A 21,352-nucleotide genomic window follows, 5' to 3' on the forward strand; every position below is an offset into this window, starting at 1 on the left:
AAGTATCTTTACTAATCTATGGATTACGATTACAACATTTTAGAATTCTATTGTTCCACTTAGCCTCGAAGCGTGGCGGTCTAAAAGACTGTAATTTGAAGCGGAGGTTTTGTATGGCAGCTTTGTGAATTATAAGGGATTTATTTGAAATTTATGTACATTAATATTTTCTATTGGCCTACATGTGTGTTATGATTGTAACCTGAAGATGGCTTTGTCGAATAATGGGAAGTGGTAGAGTCCCTGCTTATGCTATTAACCCTGAGTGTGAATTAGTTGGCAACACGTAAATAAGGAAAGTATTACACGAACACTCGAAGTTAGATTGAATATTTAGTTTCATTGGGTTAGGGGAGGGTAGGAAATGGCTTCCTTTATTTTTATTTTCTTACTTAGAAATAGGTTTTGGTCAATTTTGCCATTCAGGTAGAAGTTTTTTATAGATAATGTTGTAGGTTTATCGTAGATTAGGTTGGGCGGTTTTTTTAAATTGGGGTTGAGGTATTAACTATTATTATCATTATCATCAAGTCATTACTGTCCCACTGCTGGGCATGGCTCTCCTCTCAGAATGAGAAGGATTAAGCCATAGTCCACCGCGCTGGCCAAGTGCGTATTAGTAGACTTCACATACCTTTGAGATTTTTTTTTAAATACTTTCAGGTATGTAGGTTTCCTCTCGATGTTTTCCTTCACCGTTTAAGCAAAATTATGTGCGTAATTTTTGCAAATCAGAGGTGCGTGCCTGGGAATTGAACCGCGGACCTCGATCTCGATCAAGAGAAGCAGAGTTTCTTAACCACTACTAGGCTATCACTGCTCGATTAACTCTCGATCTCGATTAACTAACTACTGCATTAATCCATTACTGAGGTCAGTTACTGGGATCTGGTTTAACCTTGTAGTACCAAGGTTCTGAACCTGAAATGCATCATACGGTTCATATTAACGTTCGTCATTGGGGATCAGATATAATTACAAAAGGTCACAGTTCCCACAAGGCACTCAATTCTAATCAACACTTAATACCAATTATTATTAATAACTAGTATTTACCCTCGACTTCGCACGCGTGAATAATAAACAATATCAAAATCACAGCGCCTGCTCCAAAATTGACGTATTTTCAAACTCCCATTTTACACCGCTAGGAGTTGAATTTCCAAAATTACTTTCTTAGTGCATACTTGCGCTATATAAAGAACCTATGTGCAATCTATCATCACCATCAATTATAAGCTTTGCTTTTTTTAGTGAGGTGTTGCATATTTTTACTTCAAAACAGTGGGATGGGAGTGCTTTGAAAAGGAAACAGGAAAATTATGGCATTACCCGGAAAATGGCGACAGAAGCATATCTAATCGCAATCAAGTGCACCTTGTTGGCACGCCAAAACTACAACGATGCGTACAGAAAATGCTGAGTTAATGTACGGTTTTTATATTGTCTACTATTAGATTTAATAAACGTTTATTCACGGATTAAATAAAAATGCAATGAGTAAACAATTTACAAAGCTAAGTAAAATAAGGCTCGGTCTGGAGATGGCCGCTAACTTCTAAATTTTATGCAAGCTTCATCGCTTTGGAAGGCACTTTAAGCCGTCATCATCATCGACGCATTACTGCCCAACTGCTGGGCACGGGTCTCCTCTCAGAGTGAAAAGAATTAGGCTATAGTCCACCGCGCTGGCAAAGTGCAAATTAGTTGATTTCACATACCTTTGAAAGATTTCATAGGTATGCAGGTTTCCTCAAGATATTTTCCTTGACCGTTTAAACAAGTGATAGTGGGTGAATAATTTCTAACAAGAATATTACTTTGAAAAATCAGTGGTGCCTGGTTATTTGAACCTCTGACCCGTTGATCAAGAGGCCGAGTTTCTTAAGCACTAGTCATCTTAAGCAGAAATAATTCAAAAGGTTATCGACGAAGTTTAAAGAATGCTTTCTTCCTTCTTTAGGAGAAAGCATTTTAATTGGATTAAGTGCTGGATTACGCAAGAAGAACTTATGTATTAAATAAAATGCGTTAATTATTTTAGAAGTAGAAACTTTGCCTCTCAATTTTCGAAGTTCAAATCTCAGGGTTTCATCTCTGAGTTGTTAAAATAAACCCTCTCCATTACGGTGATGGAGAATATATATAGGATAGAGACCTGTGCCCAGCAGTAGGGCAGTAATGGGTTAATGAAGAAGTTCCTTAATCTATAGTCTCAGAATGTTTGTACCCTGTCCATAAATTTGTTCGCATGAAACAAATTTGTACAGACGTTTCTGTTTTAAATAGATAAAGTAATACTAACTTATTCTGAACAATTTATGTTGTTATTGCTAGTGAGGCGTATGTAATCGAAGGGTCGATGTTTATTTTGTAAATATTTCAATTTATAACGAATTTTCTCCGAACATAAAGCAAAATTTAGACCATCGTTATAATTTTATTGTGGGAGACGATATTAGCATATTGTTGTCTAAAACTAATAGGCTAAAACAGCTGTTTCCCGCCGTTCAGCCGATCGACACGTCTGATGACTCGTTAACGGTCATGAGACGGCCATTTTGAATATTGAGTAGTCGTTATATTGGCCATTTTGCGATATAAAAGTATATTTAGTGTTTCAGAGGTAATGAAAAAAGGTTCTCTTTCGTCCAAATACGACATTACGTAGGAATTTTCCACAATTTTTTTTTACTTTTTTTTTCAGTATCGATGTTTTTAGTAGTTTATTCGTCAAATGTTCGTTTTCCCGCAGGTGAAATATATACAGGGTGAATTTTTAAAACGGGCCTTCAGGGCCAAATCCGAAACTATAAGGATTAGCGAAAAATGTTGAAAGGAGTTACGAGGCCGATTTTGATAAAATCTAAAACTGCATCATTACTTTTTTAAAATAACTTTTTCCCTAGCCGGGAATCGAACGAGTTCATTTTGAAAAAAAATACACCCTCTATATTATTCCACTATCTGATAGTGTTGCTTATAAGGATCAACATCTGGGAAGTAATAATAAATGACAAACTAAAGGAAAAGCCTAAATTTTAAGAAAATACATATTTTTTTATATTAATTTGGCAGTTAAGTTCCCGCCGTCCTTCAATTTAAACATTTCGCGTATTAACATTTTTTTGGCTCAATGTATTAAATCATTCGAAATGGACGTTTTGTTCTTCAAGAATTTATATTTTTATGTCCGACTTAGTTAAGGTTACTTTTAGGACCATTATAATAGATTTAACTTGCTATGGGCGGAGTTTCCTTTAATACAGATGTAAAATTGTCAATTTGCGAGAATGTCTTTTTCGAGTCAAATCCGAGTGATAACTAAACAAAGAGATATAAAAAATCATATTTACTGTTGAAACGTAGTTATAAACAACAAATAATAACAATTTACTATTTAATCACTTATCTATTTTCATTAAAAAATAAATCCTAAAAACGGCGGTAATTTACTTGCCAAACTATTACTTTCTCATACTAAGCCGTATGTCACGGTTATAACATCGAATAATTAGTTGATTAACCAACAAATTCTTCAATGGTATGACTTACGTATGTTTCTAAAGAATTACACATAAATAATTTGTTATGTATAATCCTTAAGGAATAGTATGGCAATGTATGGAAAAATATGTATTTTCTTCAAAATTTTCCTTTTCCTTTAATTTGTCACATAACATTACTTCCCAGAATTTGATCCTTATAAGCGACACTATCAGATGGTGGAATAATATAGAGGGTGTAATTTTTTTCAAAATGAACTCGTTCGATTCCCGGCTAGGGAAAAAGATATTTTAAAAAACTAATGATGCAGTTTTAGTTTTTATCAAAATCGGCCTCGTAACTCCTTTCAGCATTTTTCGCTAATCCTTATAGTTTCGGATTTGGCCCTGAAGGCCCGTTTTAAAAATTCACCCTGTATAAGGAAAAAAAACGATGCACGTAATTAGGTCTTATGTCTGTAATACACTTTTCTAATTACACTATTTTACGGTTATGTCCGTACATTTAGTTTTTTTAGAAATAAATTAAAGAAAAAAATGTTACTGTCTGTAACGGCTCTAATAACTTCCCTGTTGTTTTTCTGTGACGATTTTCACGTATTTAGCAAATTCACTCTCATGCCTTACACGAAGTCAAACTTCTAAATGGTTGGATACAGTTATATTATTTGATCCACTCATTTTGTGATCCATTGACGATCTATTTATTAATTAATTCCCTCTTACGATTACTAAAATACCATTCTCAAACATCAGGTACAGTTGTTTTCTATTGTAATGTTGTTGAATATTTCTCCTACATTGCCTTTTGAATTGTAAATAGTAGATACAATAAACTTGTTTCGTATCTGATTGTACTTCAATCTGAAATACAGAAAGCATCATTAATAATTTCCAAGGCATCCAATTGAACGAGTCGATTGGTGTTACCATTATTTTGAATCAAGAATGGACATCAAAAGAAAAATAAAAAATGTGTAATCTGAGACAGAGATTCGTCACACATATTATTCATTAACGGATTATTGTATAGAGTCCGCACCAAACTGCTAGTCCGCTCCGAATATAGAAACAAGTCGCGTCGCAATAGCAAATTGTAGATACATATCAGCGGGACGAAGACAGCGCGGGACCCGCCCGCTGCCACGGGTACATACCTGCGTGTGCGTGTACGTTGCTACGGAGTATATGCTTGTAGTTGTGTTCGACCGCATTGGCTCTATGACTGACACCTGCGCGCAATAACTTCAGAGCAGACTTGAAGTTTGGCGTGTTTGTATTTCTTTGTATTTCTTTTGTACATATGGGCTTCGGTTTGGCTCATGTCGGTATTCTTTCTTATCTCCTATGACTTTGATTTCATGTGCCTCACTTGTGGTTTTACTAGCACGATAAATACTTGACGACTGTATGTATTACATATGCTATATTTTTATTATTTTTATTTTTATAGTGTACATAATGATTTAAGAAACAATTTACACTTGGAGAACATTAATACAATCCTAATTAAGGACCTGTCTGAACAGATTTTTTCATTATAGACAATCCCTATAATACTAAATAAATGGTACGCCCACTTATCCCGGAAAAGCGGAGCACTCACAGCCTACTCCCCAGAGGCAATATTCCCTCTCGAAGTCATCCAAGTATGCAGAGTTTCAGTTTAGTAGGTCGCAGCAGATTTCTGGGGCTGCAGAATATAACTTTGATTGTTTGTGCTAGTCCATTTCTAACCTATCGTTTTTGGTAGTCTCATGTGTAAAAAATAATTGTTTTTATAAGTTATTGCTATTATATTAATATGTATTGATATATTGAAATTTTACAATGATTTAACTTAGGATATACTCCTATAGTTGACCTATAAGGGTAGGTAAGTTTGGAGACTACATCTAGCTTTCTAAACATGATGCCAAAAGACCTCTGATTTTGCCAATTTGGTGATTGCAAACATGTTTACATCTATCTATGTAAACTGAAATGGAAAATGAACTATATTAATTTTCGCTGAAAGGTGGAGGTGGATTTTATTATTTCCACCTTTCTAGAGAAGATACTAGACTAGCTTTCTTTTTGACAGTGCTCTCCTTGCTTTAGCTCGATACATGCGTTTTATCATTATCTCTTAAATATTAAATACGATGAATATATAAAACTCAATATTTAATGTAATAAATGAAATACCTATTTACTTAAAGTAAAAAAAGTAACAATAAATTAACAACGTCAAACTTGCTATATTTACTGTCGTGTAACCTTTGGAAGATGAATGTGCCAAAGTATCAGATGAAACCATTCTTAGAAGCTTTAAAAACAAAAGCTCATTGAGGAGCCAATGCCCTCAAAAGTTGGGGTGTTGAACCCGATAGATCGAAACCCTTGTTAGTTTTGTCCAAGATGAGTTATCACGATACTGTATAGAGATTTACAATGCCTTTGTAAAGACAGACGACAAATAAAATAATCTCGATACTAAAAGTAAAAGTAGCCATTGTTGTAAATGGCAATGAATTTCTTCTATAAATTAAAATTGAAAAATAACATATTTTTGTTAATTGCATATGAAAATGTATACCCATTGTATACATTTTTGTTTGTCTGTCTGTCCGCATGTTCCGGCTATCTCGGAAATGGCTGGATCAATTGACGGGACTTCCACTGGTAGTCAGCTGATGTTATAAAGAGTAACATAGGCTGCATTAATTCACAGAAAAATCATAGATTTTCGCGCAAAAAATAGAAAGACATGAAATCTCCTGAGTATTTATATTTTACACCTTTAAACGCAAGCGAAACCGCGGGGCAAAGCTCGTTCTTAGTAAAAATACATTTTGCGGTATTGAAGCGTAGACACTCGCTCCCTCCGATATTACCATACCACTGTTTTGCTTTAATTATGCTGCTCCACCCGCCCACGGTTCCACCTTGCACTTTTTAAATTCATTTCAAATCTACTGTTTATACTTTCAACAATAGTTATACTGTCTGACTATACGGGCTAAGCTTGGAAATAGCTGAAAGGCTTTCGATGTTATTAAAGAGGTATCGAAGTATAACTTTTTTCTATAAAATAGTAGTGGATCTTTCGTAAAAATTGGAATTTTACACGCCGATATATTTATACTTGGATACATTTAATAATCAAAGAGTATACTTTTTTTTAATATATTTATGACCCCTATATTTATAAGTTATAAAAGAGAATAGGGGTTGTCCGACCTCTGAAAATTGAAGATATATCTGTTTTATCTGTTTCCAGAACTAGGAACAAAACCAAGTTAATGTAAATTGCAACAAAGGTAAAGTAAAGAGGGTTCCATAAAATCAGTGGAGGTCGAGCAAGTGCGCCCTGCTTAAACATTAAACGAGCGCTAATAATGGACGGACCTGACGCGTGCCAAATAACGTTCTTACGGTAATTAAAATTGCGAATCGCAGCCAAATCCTACGAATTACGGATGAAACGAGCAAACAAGTGAATTTGCAATTAATTACTATTTACTTTACGTTGATTTATTCATATTTATCGCTGCTATTTGTACAATTAATGTCAATTTTGGGAACGTTATGAATTCGTCAAGTTAAGGATGTAATGTTGAATATTTAATGGTGATCCCAAGGAAGTACTATACTTTACGCAATGTGAGCAGCTAATGGACTTCCGGTTCGCCAAATATTATATTACTTCGTAACGCCATGGACATAATTTAATGCTTATAGAGGGAGGCATTTCTATTCATGGGAATTGATAAAAAAACCCTAACATAAATATTGTCAATCTGTCAATTCGTAGAATACATGCTCAGAGGTAAAGTAAGTTTTATCGGATATAAATAAACTGAAGTCAATCATAATCGAGTCCTGCTCAGAATTTCCACTATTCGAAAAATGGAAAAAAATATTACTAAAAATTGTAATGGTTGTCTACAGTAGGGATCGACAACCTCCAAATTGTAACTGACCAGTAAAAGGGTTAAATATAGAATTTGGAGTGTCTTATCAGCGCGGAATAATGCGGTGATAATGAGAGGTGGAGCGGGACGGCGATATGCGCCGCCGGGGACGGTGGCTATATTGCAGAAAGTTCGCTTATGGCCAGGCGGAGCCTTTGGATGCCGCCTGGGAATTGCGAACGCTTGAAGTGCTTTGATTTTGATTAACGTGGCAGTGTTGCGTTATTGTTTTATATTGTTCAGGAATGCTTGTAGTATCGACTTCAACACAATGTACTTATGCTTCTTACCTATGCGTTCTTGTTGTGTATCATTTAAATAATTTTTCTTTACAGTGCCTTAAATATTATTATGATACGAATATATAAAAAATGTTTTCTTCTTTGAAATTAATCTAGAAACTTTAACATAAAAATACACCGGGAATTTCAAAGCTTACTTTACAGCTCAAAAAATTATTTACGTTGTTTTTAAAACTATTATTTATTCATAAAAGCTTGTAATGCTCCTGGTTGAAATTATGTGGTACACAGAACTACTAAAATTAGACGTTTCAACTTAGTCCTCGGAGCTACCTTGACACCCTAAAAATGCCAATTCATTGTTCTACTTTCCAGTGATAACACGAACAGGGTTGGTCGATATCCTGTAGCAACAGCCGGCGGCTCTGTCTGGCGTCGTGCCATGTGGTATCAATGTCACGCTCTTCTTTTCATCCAAAACATCGGGCCACACTTGTGCTAATTTGACTTGTAATCTAAAGTAATGAAATAGAGGCAGTATGTCTATATTATATGAATTAAGCAAATTGAATAATATTGTTATGCGACATTACTTTTTCTAAGTTAGTTGTGTGATTTGGAATGTCTATAAATATAAAAAGGTTTTTGTGTTTCAGTCTATTAGATGATAAATTCGAAATTCTATGATTTAACCGAGAATATTTTACATCCTGCAAAAAAAATAGAAATGTTCTATGAAACGCGACCGATTGTTAAATTTCATTATTAAATACCCTATGTTAATTGTTAATGTTTACACTAAATATCTGTGAAGTTTCACGACGATAACTTAATTAATTCAGTCGGGAAAAGGGAACACCGCATTTGACAAATTTAAAACTAAATAAAAATTAATACATTTTACTTAACCATAACAATTTGAAATTTTAGTACAATACGACAATAGCGTACCTCTATAGCTTCTTGTTTGAAATCCAATCAACGTACATACATAGTAAATGTAGTTCATACCTTATGCATACATTACGTCCAATCTGGGCGAGCTAGACGTCCGCCGTTCCTCCACCGCATTTAACGTAATGAGGGTTGAGCGTACACTCAATTACTTCTGCCACTGCTCAACATTCGCCCATAGAATTATGTGGGTGAAGACAAGACGGTTTGAACGGATAAGTTTGAAGGTGGTAGAACCCTTTGTGGTTCGACTCCGGCGGCACCACCGCCACACCTATTTCTACCTAATAACAGCAGTGTTAAGCGCTGCTGTGTTCCGGTTTGAAGGGTGTGGTAAGGGAGACAGACTTTTCCGAGGTGTTCCAGCTTAGTCCTCAGGGGTAGCGGCGCATCTGTGGCCGACCTCAGGTAGGAATATCTAATCCTATCTGGGGTTGATTACAGATGTCCATGGGCGGCAGTAGCCACTTACCATCAGGTGGACTGCATGCTCGTCTGCTACTCTTATATTATAAAAAAAAAAGACGGATGCGTAGCCGGCGTTGGCGTATTGCAATGTGATTCTTAGGTAGAGTTCAGTGAAACTCCCATTGTAATATCTTGTATATTCGTCTTTTTTTGTACTTTCTGAATTAATTCAGTGTGTGTTAATCCGGGGATTATAATATGGTATATAGGTTTATTTTTTATTTTTCGTCTCTATCTGCAGGTATTTCTTAGGTATAAAAAACCAGTAGGTTTAAAACTTAAGCGTTTACCTTACGATGAATTTAAATTGCAAAAAAAAATACATCCAAAATAAAGCGTTATGATTGAATAGACTTCGGACATTCCTTTAGTAGGGGTTTATATCCAATGATGAGATGTGTAGAAAACGAAATATTGTTACACAAAATATCATACGAGTATGTAATTGTAGCGACTTCACAACCTATTTACATAGAAATATTTACTCAGTTGGTACTGTCTGCATTTTCTGCGAAACTAAAACAATGTTTGCTGGTTGATTAAAATTTTGTTATGTTTAAATTTTGCTACAGTGCAATTTGAAAATGAAATCCTGTATTTTCACCAAGTAAGTAAGGTTTTCACAGGTTATCAAGCGGCATAGTGTTTTTACTTTAATTTCAAAGCGTCGATATTCAAAATCAAATACCTATAATAAACAAATCAAGAATTCTACAAGCCCAATTATTCGTAAACAACAAGATAACTCAAATCTCCATCGAAAGTTATCTGAACGCCTACAATTCCTTGGAGGTCCTGTAATTGATCGGCATCATCCCGATTAACTAGTGTTTGATAGATGTGTTCAATGATGCATCACGGGTTATTGTGTTTTTGTGGGCGCGAGGTCGCGACCTTCGCAGTTGGAGGACGGCATTAAGTATGAATTTGGTCTGATCCGAGGCTGGTGAGGCCACACCCGAGGTCACGCGACCTGACTGTTGTATCGGGTTAATGTTGTGCTTCTAAACTAGTGTCGTCCCGCGTCTGTTTATGTACACTGGTTTTCAATTTTGAATTCGGTTACTTATTTCATACATTTGGTGTTTAATTTTGTGCGGGACGTTTAGCTAGATATTTTTTTTACTTTCTTATAGATTTCTATTAATTTTTGAAAGTAAAAAATGGACTTAAAGTTACGTCGGATATTTTATTTCTATTTCTTCGAGTTTATAGTGTACCTAGTGTGACTGGTATCAATTCCTCAGTTTTTGAATCTATAGTCTATGGACTAAGAATGTTCTGAAATTAAGCGCAGCGTTATTGTGTGTCGCGGGGGAGTGGTTGCTGGAGTCCAATCGATAATTGCTTATTGGCGGATTAATGCGCAGAGAGCAAATACCTAATGCATCGTCCGATTGGGGGTGTACTTTGTAGGTATATGAAAGGGTAGTTTCGCAAGTAACTATTCTTAGTTAGCCCTTTGTTTCACTTGAATTTGGATTTCACAGAACTTATAAACTCGTAGAAACACTATTGTCAACACTATATTAAATTTATCGTACGTATATCGATTTTAAGTCTGATATGAGTTTATCTTTGATATCAATTTGTTTCTACAATGTTATAATGTTTTATGGGACTTCCTTTTACTAATAATATAAGATATAGTAATATAAATATTTTTTATGTCATTTAATGATAATATTTGTATATCGGCAATAAAGGTCACCTCTTTGGCTCATGCTACATTATTTATGTATTTAAATAGTATACTTATTATATTATATTATATCGTAATCGCTAAGGATAAATAATAGTAGTGATATTTCATGTTTTACAGTCATATCAGCAGGTACAAATTGTAAATAATTATTGCAAATTAAATTCGCCAATTGCTGAAGTCAATTTCTGTGTAATTGCCCTTCCTTATAAGGACCACACGTTCTCTTTATTGTTTAAACTGTTGTATTATCTGCAATTTAATTAAATAATTAATTATTTGTTTTTGTTTCAGGTAAGATACAAATATAGTTTGCATTTGAATTTGGAAACTTGAACGTGTAAGTAGTTAATTGTTTTCAAAAATATTGTTTCATGTAAATGGACATATTACTATATGTGTCTCTATTACACATTCGTTGTTTTATGCTTGGGTATGAGTTCATGTATATGGTAAGTACCCGTTACAACATTTCATGTTTAGGTCTGTAAACGCAAAAGACATAACAAAATTTCATTAAGAATATTCAATCTTATTTCTATGTTATTCTTACGAAGATTCGTATTTGTTACGTGCTTCTTATTTTGCTTAATGTGCATTACACACGACATTCATACGTTTAGACATGGCAATAAAACCTTATCCTGAATTACACGACCTGCTAAAAGTTCCGGTAATTGTTAGCAGTAAAAACCTAGTCGGCTGAACGTCTAAAACTTATACGTATGAGTCCGGACGCCGTAAAACCCACATGTCGTGCACTATTACCAACAGTTGACTGAGCTGAGTAACAAACGTCGCCCATTCCTCTCTTCGACTCTAAACTTTAGCGGGCATAAAGTTCAATTTACTTCACGAAGACTTAGGATGTTTGTTTCTGGTGTATTGTTTTGTGAAACGGCACGAGGTTCGTTTTCGCTAAATGAAGCCGTATGACGTCAGAGTAGGGTATGTTTTGGGTCCGTGGCGTTTGTGGGTTCGGCACGGGTTGCCATGGTGGCAGCCTGGCGCGGTGCCAGCGCGTGTCAATGTCAATGCCATGGGGTCGCTGGGAAATCGCAAACTTGTTACGGTCCTCTGACCTGCGGGTTAAATGTTATAACGTTTTCTTATCTTTTGATAACGCTCTTGCAATTGAAACGATAACGTATTTGAGCATGACAGTGAGTATTAAGCAGCGGTATATTGTTGTTTGTTCATACCGTTAAGTGGAAATCGATTAACACTGACGTGCTTAAGTAGCTTGCATGTAGCGCGTGAATTTTAAGTACACGCGGCTAAATAGCTTGATTACATTTATTTTTATGTCAAGTGGTAAACGAGTTTGAATTGAATGGATATTAGCTGCTTTATGGTAGCAGAGTCGTATCTGATAAATATCTGTAGATATTTGAAATTTAATCGGAGATAGAGATGATACTTTTGAGGAAGATCTTGTAATAGAATCTTTGCTATAACAACTGTTAAACAGAAATGTGGGGGCGGGTATGTTAGAAAGTAGAAAATAGTACTTTTAGCAAATTTGAAATTTATTGATGTTTTCTAAAAGTTCAAAAAGCTTTTTGTATGATTCCTTTTGTTTATTGTAACTTACATATATACCGTAATATTGAATAGCTGTAATATTCAAAACTAGCTGAATTTATTTACACGAGGCTTTTATTCAAAGGAGGCCTTTACAAGAAGTATCTTCGATTATAATTTTTATCCCGATAATGTTGAGGATTCCCAGCAAAACGCGATATATTCTCCACATAGAGCACGCGGGTAGCGGCACGTTCTATGATGGATGTATATATTTGCTTCATACTTATGACTATTATGGAGGATTCCTCTATTTTTAGCGTCCTCGCAAGCCCCATTGATCTTCGAAACGTGACCAGCAATACTGCACCGCTGTATTATGTTGCATCACCGACTGCGCCCCTCGCTTCTTGGTAATCACGTTCTGCTCCTTCGCGTTGCTTAAACTAAAGATCTGAGTGGAATCTGTTTTCTTGGGAAACTTCCTTTATATAGCTTTAATTACTTAGTAAATGAATTATAAACTATTATTTAACAAAGTATATAACAGTACGTTCTACGGAACGTAGGAGGTCCCGAAAAAGATATACGCGTCGAATAGATAGCCTCTTTGGGAAGTCGGTAAAAAGGACGACTTTTCGAAGTCAGTAAGAAAGCATTCAATGGAACGTTGGATATGTCATAGATTTCTGGTTTTAAAGTGAATCTTTCGCTCGTATCTTTGACATATTTCATGTCGTAATCCAGCGTTTGAGTTTGTATTATATAAAATCTTATCCTTGCTTTCGTAAAGGGCATTATTGTGATAGCAGATAAACGCTCGTACTCTCAGGGTTAAATATATACTTTACCAATTACACTGATTGTACCTTAAATTGTCTAAGTCTCTAAGACGTATATGCCACAGAATTGCCGACCTTGAAGAATTTCAAAAGCCTTGTCGTACCATGGAAAGTAAAACATTGGTAGGCGTACAAGGAAGTTCATTTCGCCATTCCCTATGGACCCTTACGGCGTGTTTATGTAACTTATCGATTATTTATATAGGGCGCTCTTGTAATATTTATATCGTATCAAATCCAAGGTGGCGGCGCCATGGTGACATACAAATTTTATGATGGGGCCGATATCTTTACGGGCTGTTTGGAAACCTCCATAAAGTCGTGGTAATGGCCGTTTTATATGACACCGCTATATATTTCGACTGTTTACACCGCGTCGATATTGAAAACGTATTGATTATCTTTATGGACGGCAGATTAGTATCTACTTCCTAGAATTTTGGCGAAATTGTGACTCATTGTTATATTTGTATTAATGGAATTTTATTTAAGTTCGTCCTTTATTTGGAATTATGATATGGCCATTATTGACTATCAGTAATAGATTCACGATTACATTTTAACTGAGAACATCTCTTAGAAATATGTTTTCTTTATCATCCTCTTCATGCTAGATACAACATGCCGATACCATTATTAGTGTTTATTTTGGTTTGTCGTTTGTTTTTCTCATAATTTCAATTTACATACGGAGTTTTTTTCTTTATTTTTTTTTATAATATTGGGGGAGCAGGCGAGCATGCAGTCCACCTGATGGTAAGTGGCTACTGCCGCCCATGGACATCTGTAATCAACCCCAGATAGGATTAGATATTCCTACCTGAGGTCGGCCATACATGCGCCGCTATCCCTGAGGACTAAGCTGGAACGCCTCGGAAAAGTCTGTCTCCCTTACCACACTCTTCAAACCGGGACACAGCAACGCCTAACACTGCTGTTATTAGGTAGAAATAGGTGTGGCGGTGGTGCCGCCGGAGTCGAACTACAAAGGGTTCTACCACCTTCTGAAATGAGTTGTAATACCCTTAAAACATAAGCCTAAATTTGTATTGAAATGTTGTAAAATTGAAAGAAATAAATCTTTTATTCTTTTCGTCCTTGTTTTGTGAACGAATTAGAGAATAATTATTGATGTCACGTTAAAACATTTTTGTAAAATGTAAGCCTCTTTCTTGTCTTCTCTCTATTGTTTACTGTCTCGTACAATTACATTTGAACGCTATTAGCGTTTCGTTTACAACAGAATCTAGTACAATTTCCTGCGCAAGAGGGCCGGACGCGCCGCACAACCTTCGTCCCTCTTTACTTTTGTTTTCATCAAGGCCCTTTGTAATATATTAAAAATTACTCAATTCGTAGCCGGCGTAAGTAGATGGTTTTCTTTGTGTATTAAGTTTTTGTAACCTTAAAAATATTGTTAGAAAAAAAATCGTTTGTGTGTTGTAGAATTCCATGACGCCTGTTGTAACATGTGTACCAATCAATTTTATGGACATTTTGAACTGTTTTCGTATTTTAAGATGCAGGTGTTTTACCTCAGGTGTTTAATCATTTCATTTTATAATAGGAGAACTGCCGTATTTGCTCCGACATATATGATTCCTGAGATTATTTTTGTGACATATAAAACTATTTTGAATCAACTATGAAACTTTGTTTTCATAATTATATTAAAGTACAGCGTGATTTTATTGAACCGTCTTTTCGTTTTACTGTGTCGTATATAAAAGTACATTATCGTAAACATAAAACAAATAGCCAGACCGATTGAAGTAAATTCATTCCATTTAATACTACAACTATTCCAAGCAAGCGTGATATTGCCTAGGTAATGTATAGTCGCGAAAAGTTTTTGCGAATAAGATTATCATTTTCCATGCTATAATTGCTGCGCATTAAAATATCTCGTAACTTTGCACGAATCGGATCATTCAACGGAATTGTTTTATTATGATAAATAAGTACATATTTTCCATGTTCTAATTTAAAACAATGTTTGCGAACTTTACCCCAAAGAAAAGAAAAAAGAACGAAAACGAAAACGAACGAAAAAGAACGTATTTGGATAGTTGACATTGAATGTCGCTACGGATTAAGAAGATTTATGGGAAAATCTAGACGTAAAGTGCGATATCGCAAACACGTTTGTCCATAGAAACGTAACAATTAATCGTATGGGAAAAATGTATTGTTATTACTGCTGTGGTTTATTCAACCTATACTGCCAGCCACAAGAGTTGACAATAATGAATTTTATGAATACCATATTCTCGTGTGATGCAGTGCTCGCCATATCGCCTCACAGTATTTCGAGTTGAAATTACACGATTAAATTTATTAAAAAGTTGTAAGTGTAATAAATGAAGACTTACGAGTACAAGTTCTATTATATCATTTATATCTCAGATTAATCGTTTAGCTTTTGCTGTGCAAAATCTTGGCCTAAAAATTTCATTGTCAATTTCTCGCTGTCCTGTTTTCGTGGAATTTTCCGGCTTGATTTTAGAGAAAAACCTTTTGTAAAGTTTTCCTTTTACATTATTGTTGTTTTATCCAAAGTGGCTTCGTCTATAGCCACACTTCAATTTTGACTTTATTCTGACTTTTATTATTCACCTCGTTACAAAAAATACAAGCGAAAGTATTCGCTTAACTTTGCTTTGGGAATTTGACCCATTTACCGGGCACGTCGGTGAAATTTAATCTAGATCTAACAATTTTTATATTGCCTATGAACTCTTTTCCAATTCTATAAAAAGTGGTAAAAATCTGTTACGACGAAAGTAGGTAGCATTTTCGAATGTAGGTTTGGTTAACTTTCAATTTATATCTACATAATGGCAATAGGTAAAAATTTCGACATACGGATAATGCCTTAACAATATACATTTGCAAATATAATTCCTTCGCACTTCTTAATAATCCACTTAATAAAACTCTTAACACTGGCTGTAACAGTGTTCTAAAGGCAAGAGAATTTTGAAATAAGAGTTCCTAATCGTAGACCTGGGGTACTTTTCTTATCACGCGAATTGCAGCTGTGGCACCCATGCAGATGAAACGAACGTGTGGGTGTAAACATGCGCGGCAGGAACAATGCCCTTACGCTTGTCATGTAAGCCATATGCGCCCGACCGTGTAACCCTGAATATAATAAATGTAAAAGTTTGTTTGTTATTCAATCACGCAAAAAGTACTACATGGATTATGCATTTAAATAGAACGTGACCTACATTAGGGCGAAAGATAAACTTTATCCCAGTAAAGGTCCCTGTGGAATAATTTACAATGTCTAGACAACAAACAACGTTTAGCACAAAAAGTCCATATGATTCGTTTTAGCTGGCACAGTTCCCTTGGAATGTAAATATAACTTTTTATAATGTTTGACTTCAAAATATAGGTAATTTTTGTATTTAGACTACTTATCTAGAATCTAGAATTATGTAATGTAGAACACATTTATTCCGGTAATATTTTCCCCTGGGTAACTTGAAATACGTTAATGTTCGAATTAATTTCGTAATACGCCGGAAAGGCATAGTGAGCAATGTACTAAGTATATCCATTTCAGAGATGACCACTGAAGTAATTCAAATAATAATTATATGTTACTTATATTTTTAATATTTATATTTTTCGTACTTATTAATTCCTTAAAGAGAAGCTAATACTAATACTCTCATCTCTTGAAAATCCATTCTGGCGAAACACGAAAGACCTAGATCATATCAATTACAAATGAAATACTTTGAAACGAATAACTTTGGATAGTATTTTAATCACGTCGGTATTGCGATGCCTCTCCGGAGTCTAAGTAAAGGCGGAGTAGTGGCTTTGACCTTGTATTTTCCAGGTCATCGATTGAAGATCTGTCGTATATTTGGCTCGTGGACGGACGCGCCGGGACTCGTTAAGGTTCTACTTAGCTTTTCGGCTCTAAACTTAGACTTGGAAAGTGAGGACTATATTACTACTGCTACTGTAACTTTTACTTTATTTTCTGGATTTGGTACTCGGTTTGGCTTAATGTTAAGACGCCACGATGCTTGGATTTGAATTGATGATCATGAAGATGAATTTATACATTTTAGACGGGGTTTTTATTTTGAAGTTCTCGTAACGGAAAACGTTTATTACTTGTGAGAGAGAGTTTAATTTAATAAAAAGTAAAATTTAAAATCAATTGTTTGACACCTACTTCACAATCACTTAAAATATTGGTTGGTACGGTTCTAGCCAAAATATATTCCGATTTATTAACAAATACGTTTGTGCGGCTTCATGTTTTAAGTTTACGTGTTTTTGTGACATGTAAAATTACTTAGGTATATAACTAAAATTGCGTACGAGCCTCGTCTTTGTTTAAAAGGGCTTTGGGAGCATAACCGACAAGTTTGTTCCGCAGGCTTGCGGCTTGTTTTAATTTTATGGCATGGCTGTGTTCTCGTTGCTGTGGTTTGTGTGGAGTCGGAAATTAAATTAACAAAAATTCTAGTGTTCACGTTTTAGTAATTGTGTCTTTTTTCTAAAGTTATTTGCTACCAAGAGATTTTTTGATGTAATCTTATATAATCAGCCAACAATGTCCAATGGTCACTACAAACCTTGTAACCTTAGTAACAAATTCAAAATAAGACTGACCTAATATCTGGCGTAGAAAGGGTATTCACTAGGGTTCTGCGTGGAAACTTTTGTTATTTAATTAAAGAGAACACCACAGATGTCTGCCCATTACGACCTTCAAATTACAAAAACTGCTGAAAAAGTGGATACGGGCGACGTTGCACTCGAATCGTGCGAATTCAACGATCTTTAAAAATCCCCGCAAATCTGATGGAAAAAGCGTACGGCGGAGTGTGGAGCTTCGGATCATTTATTTCCTGTTGAAAGAGGAATGGTTAAAAAATTCAGCTCCCAAGTCCTACGTCCACAGTGCGACCGGCACTTGACCGATTTCACAGGCTTGTTTGCTTTGTGCTATAGAATGGTCGGCGCCGCAAACCGAGTAGCCGTGTACGAACCTAGTTTTTTATAATTATTCAATGCAAAATACCACGTTTTTCTGTATCCGTGAATAGCAATAGAAACTGAAAGCTTAGCGTGCATTAGAATTATTGCGCAAAAACGATTATGCACTCGCTTCTACTGTGTTTGTGGGCTATTCAATTCTTTAATCAACACTGGTTTTATCATTATTAGTTTAACTGTGTGATTATGTAAAATGATTATGTAATGTAGTGATTATGTATTATAATAGTAAAGTAAAAAGTCACAAGTAGTTTTAACAATATATTTCTTTTAACGCGTAAAAAATCTGACTAGTCAGAAATCTAAACTACTGCACAAGCACTCCTAATGCACAACTATAATAGGAATTTATATTTTTATTCTGGTAAAATGTATGATTTTGCAATTATAATGATGTAACGACGTTGAAGCGCGGGATAAGGGCATCTTGTTCATATTGAAATAAAAACACTAACGATGAACACGAAAAGAGAAAATGTTTTTATCTTAAAAGGAGCTTTTCCGAGCCGGTATGCTTTTCAGCGGAGAGCGCTTCAGTTTTTCATTCTCTTAATCTGCGGGCTGTTTGCATTTGTGGTGATTAATGTCGTCCTTAGTTCGAGCGGTGGCTATAAATACATGTACCATGTACATGTTATTGTGTATGTGAGTAGTTTTATGTATAGGGGTCTAAGATTTATATGTTGACGATATACGATTTTTACATACTGGATGTTTTACACAAGGATTCATAAACAGAGTCTATGAGTATACAAAGCTTCATTTCCATTTAGATGTATGTACGAACTTAGATGAATAGTTACACAATCCACTTTCTGTCAAACATATTACAGTGCAAACTTTGCTACGGTGATTCATGGCTACAATAACTCGTGTCTACGCTCGTAGCATTCGAATATACGCTACGAAGTTCGTAGGCTATGCTACGTGGTTACATTGTAATGCTTCGCTAAGGATTGAAATTTTCTAATTTTTTGATGAAAATTCTTTATGTACTATACATAAAGAATTTTACAAATTTAAGTGCATAAAGATTCACATCATAAATGCTTAAATACGAGTTTCATAGAAAACTTCACGTACTGGTACCTTTTTTTTGGAATTTGGGCCTGCTGCATTGCCTTTAAATCATCGATATGAGTTGAGACCGAATCGTGTTCCTTTTATGTGTCTGCACTAATTAAAAATTTTGTTCCCTACTGGCTAGCCAACGCCTGAGTATTTTTTCACCCAATGCCTCTTTAGTCTAATCATTTCTACGTTGGTAAAACTTTTTCGTGTACCCATTCTATCATTACGATTTTTATTATGCTCGGAGGTTAGAAGTGAGTACATATACATAGGAATTTGTTGGACTCAATTTCTACCGTACCTGAGTAGCAATTATCTTTACAAGCGCTCTTAAAACTCGGAAGAAAATATGGGCATACTATAACAATGAAATATTACAAAGCATACGAACGAAATTGACGCTCATTTTAAGTTGAGAATTAGTATAATATATGGCAAGATATAAATTTTATAATGTATAGTGGCCCTCTCTAGAAGAGACGTCCTATACATGCATAGTGTCTTGTGTAATATGACCTTTCGTATTTTGTATGTAACTTTAACAAACAGAATACGTTACTACGTATACAAGTAAGGTACGGCTACTATATGCCGCAATAATTTTCTCTGTACTGATGCCATTTTCATAAAGCTCAGCGGGGGAACAAAGACTGAGTGACTTCATCCGACGAAACAAGGGAATAATGGCCTGTTCACTCGAGAAATGTCTGTTACTGAAACGGTTCTTGGCACTGATATCCACTACTCTAGTGTTTAGTTTAATTAAAGTGTTAACTAGCTCTTGTATGTTTCTCCTGCTGTCACTTTGATACTTTTTTAGTGTATGTGCAGAATATGTATTTCATATGCACGACAGAAGTCATGGCATGTTATAATATGTATACTACTAAGTTTATATTATTTTTAAATATTCATTAAAGTTTTATTAAAAAATATATATTTGAAACTAATTTAATTTCGTAGTATATTATTTGTAAATAACAGGAATCTCTTACGAATTTAAAAAGGAAATTCGTCGCAAATCTTACCGAATAACACCGAATATTGAATAATATTCATAGACTTCTTGAAAACTTATGCGGAATCCCAGGCGGTGTTGTACAAACTTCTTTAACTTTCGAGAACAAGCGGTTTCGCTGGAATATTTAACGTGTACGGAGTGAAGATTACACATTTATAGCAATTAACAATGTATTAGCCGACCCTCGGCAGGGCTTGCGGTCGCCGACCTGCGCTATTTTGGGAACTAAGAACTCTCTCTGTGGGGTTTGTGTATATTTTATAGTATTTCTAGCGTGTAACGTGTATACTTTGTTACACGCAACTTTCAGAAGTATTCGTTGTTCGTTGCTATGTTTGTGCAGGTTATGAACTACCCTTTCGTTACGGTTGCTTATAATATTTAGCAGCAATGCCTTTGAATAACGATTGTAACTGACATCAAGAAGGTATGTAATTAACTTGGTTTTACGAGGATCTGACTACAGATACAGTTATCACCAGCTATATACTTTAAACGCGCAGGCTTTCGAAAAATATAAAGATCTATAGGTACCATTCATATATTGTAGTGGGATGCTTACTATATCAAAATTTCGTGATTTAATAAAAAAATAACTATACTAAAAATATAGTTAATATTTCAGAAGATTTTATTAATAAAGATAACAAAGACACGAACCACTTGCAAACACTCCGCCGATTAAGACAGTAAACAACTTAAGCACTCTTCGCTGGAGAGGATCCGGCTCAGCTCGTCTCATCTATACCTCGAGCAGCGTTCTGTGTACAGTGTGGAAACAAACTCGGTTACTTCTTTTATCTGTCCATAGAAAAATCTGTAACCACTTATATTACCAATTATTCATCATCATTAACCCATTATTGTCCCTCTGCTGGACACGGGTCTCCTCTCAGAATGAGAAGGATTTAGGCCATCGTCTACCGCACTGACTAAGTGCGTATTGGTAGACTTCACATACCTTTGAGATTTTTTGCACGACTCATGATGCGAAGCATCAGAGAGTGCTTTACGATCGAAAAAAATTTTTCGCTT

At 35.2% G+C, this 21,352-nt stretch overlaps 1 protein-coding gene across 1 annotated transcript in view; it reads left to right on the forward strand.

Annotated features, from left to right (window-relative positions):
• The window catches only part of nonC (serine/threonine-protein kinase Smg1), a 117,148-nt gene that overhangs the window by 26,777 nt on the left and 69,019 nt on the right, over window positions 1-21,352 (forward strand). The gene's annotated exons all lie outside the window — the stretch shown is intronic.

The sequence above is a fragment of the Epargyreus clarus genome, unplaced genomic scaffold (genome assembly GCF_041222505.1).
Source record: "Epargyreus clarus isolate Ecla_fem2 unplaced genomic scaffold, WU_Ecla_fem_2.2 ptg000034l, whole genome shotgun sequence".
NCBI classification, from domain to species: domain Eukaryota; kingdom Metazoa; phylum Arthropoda; class Insecta; order Lepidoptera; family Hesperiidae; genus Epargyreus; species Epargyreus clarus.